Source organism: Cervus canadensis, chromosome 10 (assembly GCF_019320065.1).
Source record: "Cervus canadensis isolate Bull #8, Minnesota chromosome 10, ASM1932006v1, whole genome shotgun sequence".
Classification (NCBI taxonomy): Eukaryota; Metazoa; Chordata; class Mammalia; order Artiodactyla; family Cervidae; genus Cervus; species Cervus canadensis.
Window position 1 is genome coordinate 60352855 of NC_057395.1, and position 11316 is coordinate 60364170.

An 11316-nucleotide genomic window follows, 5' to 3' on the forward strand; every position below is an offset into this window, starting at 1 on the left:
TGCAAATTAGAGGGGCAAATTAGCCCTTCAGAGTTTAGCCTCCCTTGGGTTAAAGATGGGAAGTGAAGCCCAGAGTGGCAGCTAGTCTCACAAGGTCCTAGACTCCTGGCTGTCCCATCAGATAGTGACGGGTGACAGTGAACTTGCTGAAGGTGCTGGAAGAGGGCCACACTCAGGGTGTGCAGGGTAACTCCAAAGGCAGAGAAGACAGGACTGCACACACATACACACACACACACACATACACAAAAGCACACCGCACCCCCGTAACACCACCTCAGCTTCCCCCCGCAGCCCCCCTCCAGCCCAGGATGGTGTATACCTCCTTCCCATCTACATACAAAGAGTGTCCCTTCTCTCTTCCTTCTACTTCCTTGATCCCTAAGATGCCTCAGGAGCCAGGCCTCAAGGTGACGGGGGTTGGGGGAAGCCCAAGGTTGACCCAGACTCTTTCTGGTGGGTTCCGTCATCCTCCTTGTCCTCTGTCCATCTGTTTTCAGAGATCAAATTCCATGGCCCTCTGTGAGGTGGGCGCATTGAGGGTGTGGACCCAGATCTGATCTGTTGCTTCTCCTGGGTTGTCTGCACCAGGAGTTTTCACCCTGGACTGTTTCACTTTGACTCCCCCCTGCTGGCAACATCCTGACAACAGAGGTGATCCATCTTACAGAGGAAGAAACATGTCCCCTCAGAGAGGTCCATCTGGCTGCCCCATTACCCAGCATCCTAGAAAGAAAAGTTTAGACGACCCTCCCTGGGAGCTGACAGCTCCAGGGGCTGCCCAGAGAACCAGAGTAGAGACAAGCAGGCAGTGCCAACATGTGGCTGCAGGCTCTCATTTTCGGATCTTACTCCACCCCTAGCCCCACATTGTCTCAGTCCTACAAAACCTGCCCTTAAAGGCCTTTGCTTGCAAGGACGTCTGAGCATCAGAAGCCGTCTTGGTCAAGGGGCCCAAAGGAGGGCGTTGCAGGCACCTTTTGCTTCTCATCCTTGGAAAGGCCTCTTTTGGACTCCCCCCTCCCTCCATACCTAGGAGCTCAGCACTCCATTTCTCCCAGACCTGGGATCCCTCTCTGCTGACCTGTTGCCTCCTTCATCTCATCCCTGCTGGTTTCATTGGGTTGGAGGAGTCGGTGCGGAAGGGTCACCATCCCATTCGAGCTATTTTATTTTCCTTTCTGTGACACAGTCTACCTCAGCCAGTCTCTCTTCCTTGCCAGAAGTGGACACCCTGGGTCCTTGCCTCCCGCTCTCCATTCCCTGTCCTCCACCCTAGCCTGACTCAATCCTTCCCAGAACCTCTAGAGGATGCTTGCAGTGAGAACCACAGCCCAGAGGGGACTTTAGAGTCCCCTAAGCCACCTATCCTCCATATCTACTAGAAAGAAGAAACGGAAGCCCAGAGAGCACCAGGGACTTGTCCAAGACCACACAGGAAGTCCATGGTAGAGTTAGGTTTTTCCTGGGGATGAGAGGTAGTCATTCAGTCGCTACATCATGTCCGACTCTTTGCGACCCCGTGGACTGCAGCACCCCAGGCTTCCTTGTCCTTCACTGTCTCCCAGAGTTTGCTAAAATTCATGTCCATTGAGTCAGTGATGCTATCCAACTAAGTTGGGCCCATCTTAATTTTGTCAGGGATAGAAGAGAACAGGATGCTCTAGGTATCAAATATGCTGGGCCCTGCCTTGCCATCAGTATCTCAACCCCTAGGAGACCATGTCCCCAGGGCAGACTTCTAGCTCCCAGGTGTTTGGAATTGAAGTCCCAGGCTGCTGACTGTGCTCCCCAAACCTCTCCAGGCAGCACACCCCTCATCACAGCCCCACGCACTGATGTACCACGTGCCTTGTGACTATCACCCTGGTTGGACAGCACAGAGACCTCCATCCCTCCCCTGCAGGGGGCTCCCCAACAAGGAAGTCTTTCTTGGTCCTCTCCTTTCATCTGTCTCATCCTCCTGTCTCCCCCAAATCTCCTTTACCCCCAGCTAGCTCCCTGCTACACCTGTGTCCTGCAGAGACATGTCACCCATGAGAGTTAAAGAAAGCAGAGGGCAGGGAGGGCAAGCCCTGGTCCAGGTCTCAGGCTCAGGGCCAGCAGGACTAGGAGTATCCAGGGAAGGTCTTGCCTGGCAGCCCCAGTGCCCTCCTAAGGGCGAAAGTCCCACAAGTCCCTTCCCTTGGAGATCACCTGGGCTGAGAATTCATAGGAACCTCAGGCAGTGGGGAGATTTCTGGGGCGGGAGTGCATGGGATGCAAATTCAAGTTCCTCCCATTAATGAAAAGAAGAGAACTAGAGACGCTGGACAGTAAAGCGTGCCGAGGACTCTGGGAAACCAAAGAGTGCAAGCCCTGCCTATAGCAACTAAAATTCAGAATTTTGAAAAATCCAGTCCTCGCCAAACTAAACACTTTTATTTGACCCATGGGCCAGCAGTTTGAAACCTGGTTCAAAATGTTGGTATGGTTCTGGGAAGCCCTGAAGAGTCTGGAAACTCCTTTGAGACTTTTCTAGTCCAACCCGAAACTCCCACAGCTTAGCCACATGAGAGCAGGCCCTGTGCCCTCTCAGCTGAAAAGGCCAGGGAAGTCTGGGCATCTGTAAGGTCCCTGGTTTGGGAACTATCCACCAGTAAGGGCTACAGGCCCCTCCAGAGCCTGAGAGGGGCAGTGTAAAACCCGGGGTCTTCTCCAGTTTGGGGCCCCCAGTTAGGAAGAACCTGTTTTGGGATGAGAGAGAGTTCGGGTATAGGCAGAGAGGACTGAAGGCCAGGAGCCAACTGCCCCCATCCTGGGCTGGGCCATGCCACTCTTCGACAGGCACCCTGAGGATGGCCCCCTCCCAGGCAAGGCCTGAGGCGGAGGAGCGATCAGTTTCTGTACTTCTGTGCTTTGTGATGTTTCAGTGAAAGATTACAAGCGAGTGCCAAGCCACATGGGCAGCAGTGGAGATGGGTCTGGTGATGCCACTTCCCAGCCGGAGGTACTTCTGAGACCCTGGGGCAGGGCTAATGTGCCCTTCTGTTTGGGGAGGGGCTAGGACATTCCCAGTTCTTAGTTGCTACAGGTAGAGGGGAGGGGAGGAAGACAGGAAGTTGTGGAAGTGGGAAAGGAAGTCCTGATCTAGGGATGGCCTGGTTCCTGGAAGTAGAAACCTCCCCCCACACCCCTGCAGGGAGTGCAGAGGAGAGGGGCAGAGTCCCACTGTGCCCTGCCTCCTTTAGCCTTCCCTTCTCCCAGCAAGAAGGGGGCTGCCTTCTTCCCAGCAATCCTGGCCTTTATTCTATGCACAGTCATTGTAAGGGCACCCCCAGGCCAGGCTGAAGGGATGGGGGCCCTGGAGCACCTGCAATAATTCCAGAGTGGAGGGTAGCTTGAGACAAAGAGTGAGAATGGCAAAGGATGTTCTTCCATCTCCCTTTCCCCCCAATCCCAGAATCTAAAACAGGCCTGTCTCCACTGGGCTAAACAATCAAACTTGGAGGGAACCTATATGAACAGCCCCCGAAATCCACTGGTTTTTTTTAAATCAGTCATAAACTAGCTGGAAGGGACTCGAATGATTCCTAGAGCCCTCTTTATTATTTTCACCCCTGAGGATCCTATAGTTCAGGAGATTTCCCCCCCTCCCCAGCTGAGCCTCACTTCTTGAAGAATAATTTTTCCACATTAAATGAACTCAAGCTGAGTTTCTGAATGCAGATAAATGCTTCCACAGTCTTGAGTTAGCTTTTAGGGCTTAAAGGTGGGAGGAATATCTGCCTTCTGTTGGCATGTTTAATATATAATTCTCAAGAGCACTTGTGGGCCCTCATTTCTGCCTCTGGGACCAAAAGTTAGGAACCAGTGGCTTGTTCATCCAGCATCTGTTTTACCAAAGGAGAAGGCCCGGAAGACACGGCCAGAGGAAAGGTCAGACAGTGAGTTTGTAGCAGGGTAGGACCAGAGCCCAGGTTCTTCGAGGTCCCATCCGAACACCCCAGCCCTGATGCCTCCCCTCCCATTTCTTCACCAACTCCAGGAACCACTAGCCATGCCTGAGGGGCTGAGTTCCCTCCTTCAGCACAATTCCGGGTGATTCTCCCCTCCAAGTTCTCTCTGCCCCTCCTAATCAGCCCCTAAACCTTGTCCACTTGTGCTTCCCATTCTGGTCCCACCTCCTGGTATTTACTACATCTGTGCCATCCTCAGTCCTGGACCCCACTCACCTTCTGCCCTTCCCCCGGGAGGGGGAGGGGACCCCAAGCTGGGACTTCTGTACTGAGACTCTTTTGTACACCACAAACTTTTTGTATATTTTTAATTTTGCTGCAACATGAGATATTAAAAGTCATTTCAGTACGTGCTGTTTGTGTCCTATTGTTTTGGCTATTCTGGGCCAGAGAAAGGAGATGAGGAAGGAGGGTGCGGGGAGGAGCCACATCCCCTGTGGCTCCTGGGCTCTGTTAAGAGACAGAGGCACTTGGTGGCAGTCCACAAAGCTCCCTGTTGATCGGACAAAGCCTCAGTCACTCAACCAGAATGGCTCAGGTCAGTTCAGTTCAGTGACTCAGTCGAGTTTGACTCTTTGTGACCCCATGGACTGCAGGACACCAGGCGTCCCTGTCCATCGCCAACTCCCGGAGTTTATTCAAACTCATGTCCACTGAATTGGTGACACCACCCAACCATCTTATCCTCTGTTGTCCCTTCTCCTGCCTTCAATCTTTCCCAACATCAGGGTCTTTTCAAATGAGTCAGTTCTTCACATCAGGTGGCCAAAGTACTGCAGTTTCAGCTTCAGCATCAGTCCTTCCAATGAATATTCAGGACTGGTTTCCTTTAAGATGGACTGGTTGGATCTCCTTGTAGTCCAAGGGACTCTCAAGAGTCTTCTCCAACCACAGTTCAAAAGCATCAATTCTTTGGCACTCAGTTTTCTTTATAGTCCAACTTTCACATCCATACATCCAGAATGGTGGGTGGGACCAAAAATTTAGGGATTTTCTCCAAATTCCTCATTTTACAGATAAGGGGAAAAAGAGATTGGGGACAGACTTGCTAGAGGCAACAGGATGAGTCCATGGACAAAGTCAGGACCTAGACTGAAGTTCCTGATGCCACTAAAATAAATGTTTATTGTGTACCTTCTATGTGCCAGACACTCTTCTGGACACAGTGAATAAGAAAAATATAAAACAGTCATGATCGCTCCCCTCAAGGAGCTTACATTCTAGAAGGTATTGCCCTTAAATGATCTGCTTACCTCCAGTGTTTCCACCCTCTAATCCAGTGGTTCTCAAACCTTAAAATGTTTGGGGTAGAGGGGGATTATTTAAAATGCAGATTTCCGGACTTCTCTGGTGCTCCAGGACACAGGTTTGATTCCTGGTCCGGAAAGATCCCACATGCTGCGGGGCAACTAATCCAGTGCACCACAACTACTGAATCCAAGCTCTAGAGCCTGTGCTCCACAACAAGAGAAGCCACCTCAGCGAGAAGCCCACAAACCGCTTCCAGAGAAAGCCCAGGCAGAGCATGATGACCCAGTGCAGCCAAAAATAAATAAATAAAAATGAATATGGGGGGAAGTCTGCAATTAAAATTATTATAAAAAATAAATAAAATGCAGAGTTCCATCTCCATAATTGGAGCGGGGATAGAGCATGCCTGGGAATATGAATTTTAAAGGCTCTCCAGCGGATCTGGTGCAAGGGGATCTGAGAAACTCTCTTTGAAGACACTGCTTTGATGCCTCCTCCCTCCAATCTGATCATGACATTTCCTGACTTTTAAATCTCCTGTGGCTCCCCAGGGCCTTCAGGATAAAGATTGCCAACTTTGAAAAAATGCACAAGGCAAAAGCTGTGAGTCAAGTTTATTCAGCATCTTTTTGAGGGCTATAGCCCAGGAGACAGCCCCTTAGCTAGCTCTGAGAAACTGTCTGAAGAGGTGGGGTTGGGGGTTAGTATATATGTGATTTTGGCATAGGGAGGATACGTGCAACCAAATACACAACTCCATAGAATGTTGCTGCTAGACTTAAGGAACAGATATCTTAGTTAATGGTCTTAGTGGTTTCCTAAGTATGAGAAGATGCAAGAATCCAAGTTCATAAAAATTTCGCCTGAAAATATCTAACTATCTTAAAGTCTGTTTTGCCAGTTTTCCCAGAGCATAGAGTACCTCATTCCTAACCTCGTTTCAGGGTGTATTAAAGGTCAGTGACTGCAGTGGCTAATGACTCAATTCTTGTACCGCCAGATAGCTGGTGACTTTCTTTAGTAGGCAAGATCAAACCCCTTGCCTGATGCTGACTTTTCATAACTAGACCCAAAATATCTCTTGATCTTCACCTCCAACATTATCGTACCTGGCCCTCATAGCTTCACAGTCTTAAAGCTTCTCCAAATGTCCACCTTCCTGTTTCTATGACCCTCTCTTGGGTGGCACCCGTTGGCTTTTCTCACCATTGTCTCAGGTACACCCCCATTTCCTAGGAGCCCCCAGTCCAAGTGCTCAGGGTGTAGAGCCTCTCCCTGGCCTCAGGAGGCAAGTCACAATTGAATTGGCCTAAGACAGAAATCTCAAAGTGTGGTCCCCAGACCGGCATCATTAGGAAATTTGTTAGCGATGCTGATTCTCAGAGCCCACCCCAGACCTGCTGAATCAGCCAGTGTGGGGATGAGGAGCAGCATTTTTTTATAAGCCTTCTGGGTGATTCTGATGCGCACCCAAGTTTGAGAACCATTGGTCCAAGATAATTCCCCTGATTGAGGATTGGTGGGGGCAGGGGCATGTGACCAATTCAGTGAGGCAGAGACTGCTGTATGTCCCCAGTATCCATGCACCCCTTTTCTCTATAAAGGGCTTTTTAGCTGAGCACATGGCCACTGTAGAGTAGAGGATTGTATTTCCCAGCCTCCTTTGCAATTAGTTGTTGCCATGGAAACAAGTTCCAGCCAGTGGGTTATGAGCAGTAGAACTTTGTGCTACTTCCAGGTCATCCCCCTAGAGGGAGGAGCTGTGCCCTCTAGCTCAGTTTACCCTTCCTACTGGCTGAACTGCAGCTGTGTGGAGAGCCAGCTTGAAGTTGAGAGCAAAATCCTAGCATGGTGGAGCAGCGAGACAGGAAGCCCCTGGGTCCTAGACACATGGAGCTGCCATACCTGACCTGGACTGCTTATGTGATGGAAGGGATCAACTTCTGTCGTGTTTTAAGCCACTGTTTGGGGGTCTTCATGACTGCTGAAATATATCCTGGCTAATACATCTGACCCCTGGACTTCTAAGGAAAATCTTTTGAAGAATCTCTGGGAAAGGTTTCCTTCTCAACAGAAAGACATACAAGAAAGGGAAACCCTTGGTCTCAATCGTTAATAGCATCAAAACCAGAATAATGATGAAGAGTATGATGTCTGTATTGCTACCCTCTCTCCATCTGTGCTAGTTTGCTAGGACTCCCATAACAAAACACGACATACTGGGCAATTTAACAGAAATTCATTTTTTCACAGTTCTGGAGTCTAGAAGTCCAACATGAAGTTGTCAGCAGGATTGATTTCTTCTGAAGCTCTCTCCTTGGCTTGCAGATGGCAGCATTCTCACTGTGTCCTCACGTGGTCTTTCCTCTGTGTATACGCACCACTGGTATCTGTGTCTTCAAATTTCCTCTTCTTATAAGGACACCAGTCAGATTAGATTAGAACCCACACTGTGGCCTCATTTCAACTTAATCACCTCTTTAAAAGCCTTATCTCCCCAAACAGCCACCCTTGGGGTACCGGGTGTTACGGCTTCAACATACAAATTTGGGAGGGATGGAATTCAGCCTGTAACACCAACAAAGCAGAAGATGTAAGAAACTTGATGCCATTCTTTTTTTTTTTTTTTTCCTGCATGAGGAAATCTTTTAATTATATAAAGTAATCAAACACTAAACCGGAGAAGGGATTTAAAAAACCCATTTAGAAATAATGTGTGCTACCTTTTCAAAGTGAGCTCCGAGGCTGTGTATTTTCCTGGTAGAGTTTCTCTCTCAATGGTTTGGTGTTAATGGCATTTTACTTTTTCGTCTCTTAAGCCTGGTTTTCTTTTCTTTAAAAAAAAATTGTTTTTAAATTTTGTATTGGGGTATAGCTGATTAACAAACAATGTTGTGATAGTTTCTGGTGATCAGTGAAGGGACTCAGCCATACGTATATGTATACCCATTCTCCCCTAAACTCCCCTCCCACTTGATACCATTCTTGATCTGCTCAATTAACCAGCCCTGAAATCACTTATCATTGGGCTTTGTCTTGGGAGATGATAAATGTCCCTTATGTATAAGCCACCTTTGATTGGATAGTCTATTCTTAGCAGCTCAAAGCATCATATCTCAGGCACTGAGTGTTTGTTCACACCATTCCTTCTGCCTGGAGTGACCTTCCTGTACACACGCCCTTCAAATCCTGCTTCCCTTCAAATCCTGGTTCTTCTGCCACAGGCTTGGTGAATGGCTCCTGATTATGCTTTCCCCAAACAAGTCACTTGACTCGTGTCAGAGTTCTTTGCCTGTCTTTCTTTCTCACTAGATCAAGGGTCTGCATACGCACTGGCCGCCACATCCTCCACCCACCCACTCACCATCCCATGGCAATCTCCTTTTCACTGGGAGATTTGGTTTTTATAATCAGCACTCCAGGGCAGCCCTTGCCAATCAATTGGAGGTGCCTCAAAAGAGGTGAACTCTATTTGCCATGACTGTCAAGTCTTCAGGGCACAGATTTTGTTTTACTCACCTCTTCTTTGATTCATAAGCAGCTTTATTAATAAGTGTTACCATTGTATACTTCTGATCCCATTTAATCCCTGCAGCAGCCTCCTGAGGCAAGCACCATCATTATCCTGCTTTTGATGCATGAGATTCTGGACTCCAAGAGAGAAACTATCGGTTCAAGGTCATACACATTTGAACCTAGGTTCACCTGTCTCCTGGGCTTCCCTGGTATCTCAGATGGTAAAGAATCTACCTGCCAGTGTAGGAGACCACCTAGGAGATGGGGGTTCAATCCCTGGGTTGGGAAGATCCCCTGGAGAAGGGAATGGCTACCCACTCCAGTATTATTGCCTGGAGAATTCCATGGACAGAGGAGCCTGGTGGGCTACAGTCCATGGGGTCGCAAAGAGTTAGTTACAACTGAGCAACTAACACTTCCACTTTCCGCTGACTTGTACTAAGCACATGATCTGTTCATGGTCCTGGGCTGGGACTGCAGAGAACACAGAGATGGTTTGCTATTTTGAGTGGCATTCAGAACACGGGTCATGTTTGAGCTCCACAGCAGTTCATGGATGTTTGGAGTTAATCCAGGAATAAGAGACGTCCCTCTTTTACACAGAGGGAAACTGAGGCTCAGAGAGAAGAAAAGGCTTGCAAAAGCCATTATGGAGGTGCCAGAGCAAGAGACCACATCTGATTCCCAGCTGCCATCTGAGGGTGGGAATTCGGGACCTGCTCAGGGGTTAACTGGGAGGGTGATGTCCAGGGCGATCAGGGATTGGCTAGTACATCCTGGCCTCTTCCTGTTAGCCCACAGGCAGAGGCTCTCACTTCCTGCTGTAGGGACATGACGGGCAGGATGTCAGGGAGCAGGGAGGGTGGCTGTGTGAGCTATCACTGAGCAGTCTGGGCCATTTCCCTACCTCCGAAAGAGGGAGGAAGAGACAGGAAGGCTGGTGTCTGAGAGTCTCCTGCAGCTCTCACACCCAGAGGCAGTAGGGAGCTATGAGCTTGGCTCCCACGGGCACTGACCTGGTATACCCGCGTTAGAAAAATGTTAGAAAAAACTTTCCAAACAATCCTATGCATGGGCCCCTGCACTTCACAGTTTCCAACTGTCTTCTCATCCACGGCCTGATATCTCTCCTGTCATACCTCTGAGTGCAGGACAGAGTTTGGGGGCTTATTATTCCCAGTGGAAAGAAGAGGAAGCTGAGACACAGAGAGGTTATAATAAGCAGCCTGCTTGCATCACATAGCAAATCAGTTCCAGGGCTTAGGCCTCCAGAACCAAGTGGTTTGGGCAAGGTGAGGAGGGATCACTCAGAACCTTTCCCGTTGCTCTGGGTGGGCCATGCAGAGGGCATAGGCCTGAGAGGTAAGTAACCAGGCTTGAGAACAGAGCAGGCAGAAATTCCAGGCCTTTGTCTCATTTACTGTGTGCCCTCCTTGGGTTCACCTCTGCAATTGAGTCTGTTTTAAAAATCTGAATAGCACATATAGGGCTTCCCTGGTGGCTCAGATGGTAAAGAATCCACCTGAAATGCTGGAGACCTGGGTTCGATCCCTGGGTTGAAAAGATCCACTGGAGAAGGGAATGGTGACCTACTCCAGTATTCTTGCCTGGAAAATTATATGGACAGAGAAACCTAGCAGGCTACAGTCTATGGGGTCACAAAAAGTTGATCACGACTGAGCGACTAATACACACACAAACACAACACATATAATAATGGTACACCAATATTGGGAAGAATAAGTGAGATGAAATACATAAAGGGCTCAGTCCAGAACCACAAAGTGAGCCCTGCTTCCCTACTATTATTCTCTCAAGAGACAGTAAAACAGCCCAGAACACACAGACACATAGATAGGTGAAGAGTTAATGTTTATTGAGTACTTCACGTGTTCCAGGAGTTTTTCTAAGTGAGTTTAATTCTTACAAGGTCACTCTAAGGGTCAGGCTGGCATTGTGCCCATTTTACAAATGGGGAAATGGAGGCACAAGAGGTTACAGACCCAAGATCATAACCCTAGTAAGTGGCAAAACCAGGATTCAAACTCAAGTGGCCTATCTCTGAAGCCCATGCATACTGCCTCCCTTAATATTGATAATGATTAATTCTTAAAATCATAACTTGCTTTCACACAATATTCCATAGTTTATGAAGCATTTGCCCACCCACTCTTTCATTTTTTTTCTCACCTCAGCAGCCTAGAGAGGAAGGCAATGTTTACCCCTAATTTATAAAAGGGAGGGGGAAACAGACTGTGAAAAGGGGAACTCACCTGCCTTGCCAAGGTCCCATAGCAAGGTCAGTGGCAGAAGTGGGGGTGGGATCTGGGATTTTCTGCCTCTAAATTCAGAGGACTCTTCCCAGCCGTAGTCAGTTCCCAAACCCGCTTAGTAGCAAGCCTGTGGGCTGGAGATCTTGGGGTTTTCTCCCTGGTCTGTTGCTCTGACTGGGCTTCCACTGTCCAGCTGGAGGGTCCCAAGGCTGCATCCTTCATCCACCCCTCACCCGGCCACTCACTATCAGACGGGAGGGGCAGGAACTCTGGGGCTG

The 11316-nt window shown here is 48.9% G+C and overlaps 1 long non-coding RNA gene across 2 annotated transcripts; it reads right to left on the reverse strand.

The window, feature by feature from the left end:
* Positions 1-5646: 5646 nt before the first annotated feature.
* Positions 5647-11297, reverse strand: LOC122448322. Of its 2 annotated transcripts, XR_006271573.1 has the most exons (3): positions 11039-11297; positions 7973-8082; positions 5647-7661 (listed from the first exon to the last, which is right to left on the reverse strand). It is a non-coding gene; the product is annotated as an uncharacterized LOC122448322 (long non-coding RNA). The 2 variants fall into 2 exon arrangements; XR_006271572.1 differs by lacking the exon at positions 5647-7661 and having other exon boundaries at positions 7879-8082.
* Between the last annotated feature and the right edge of the window lie 19 nt (positions 11298-11316).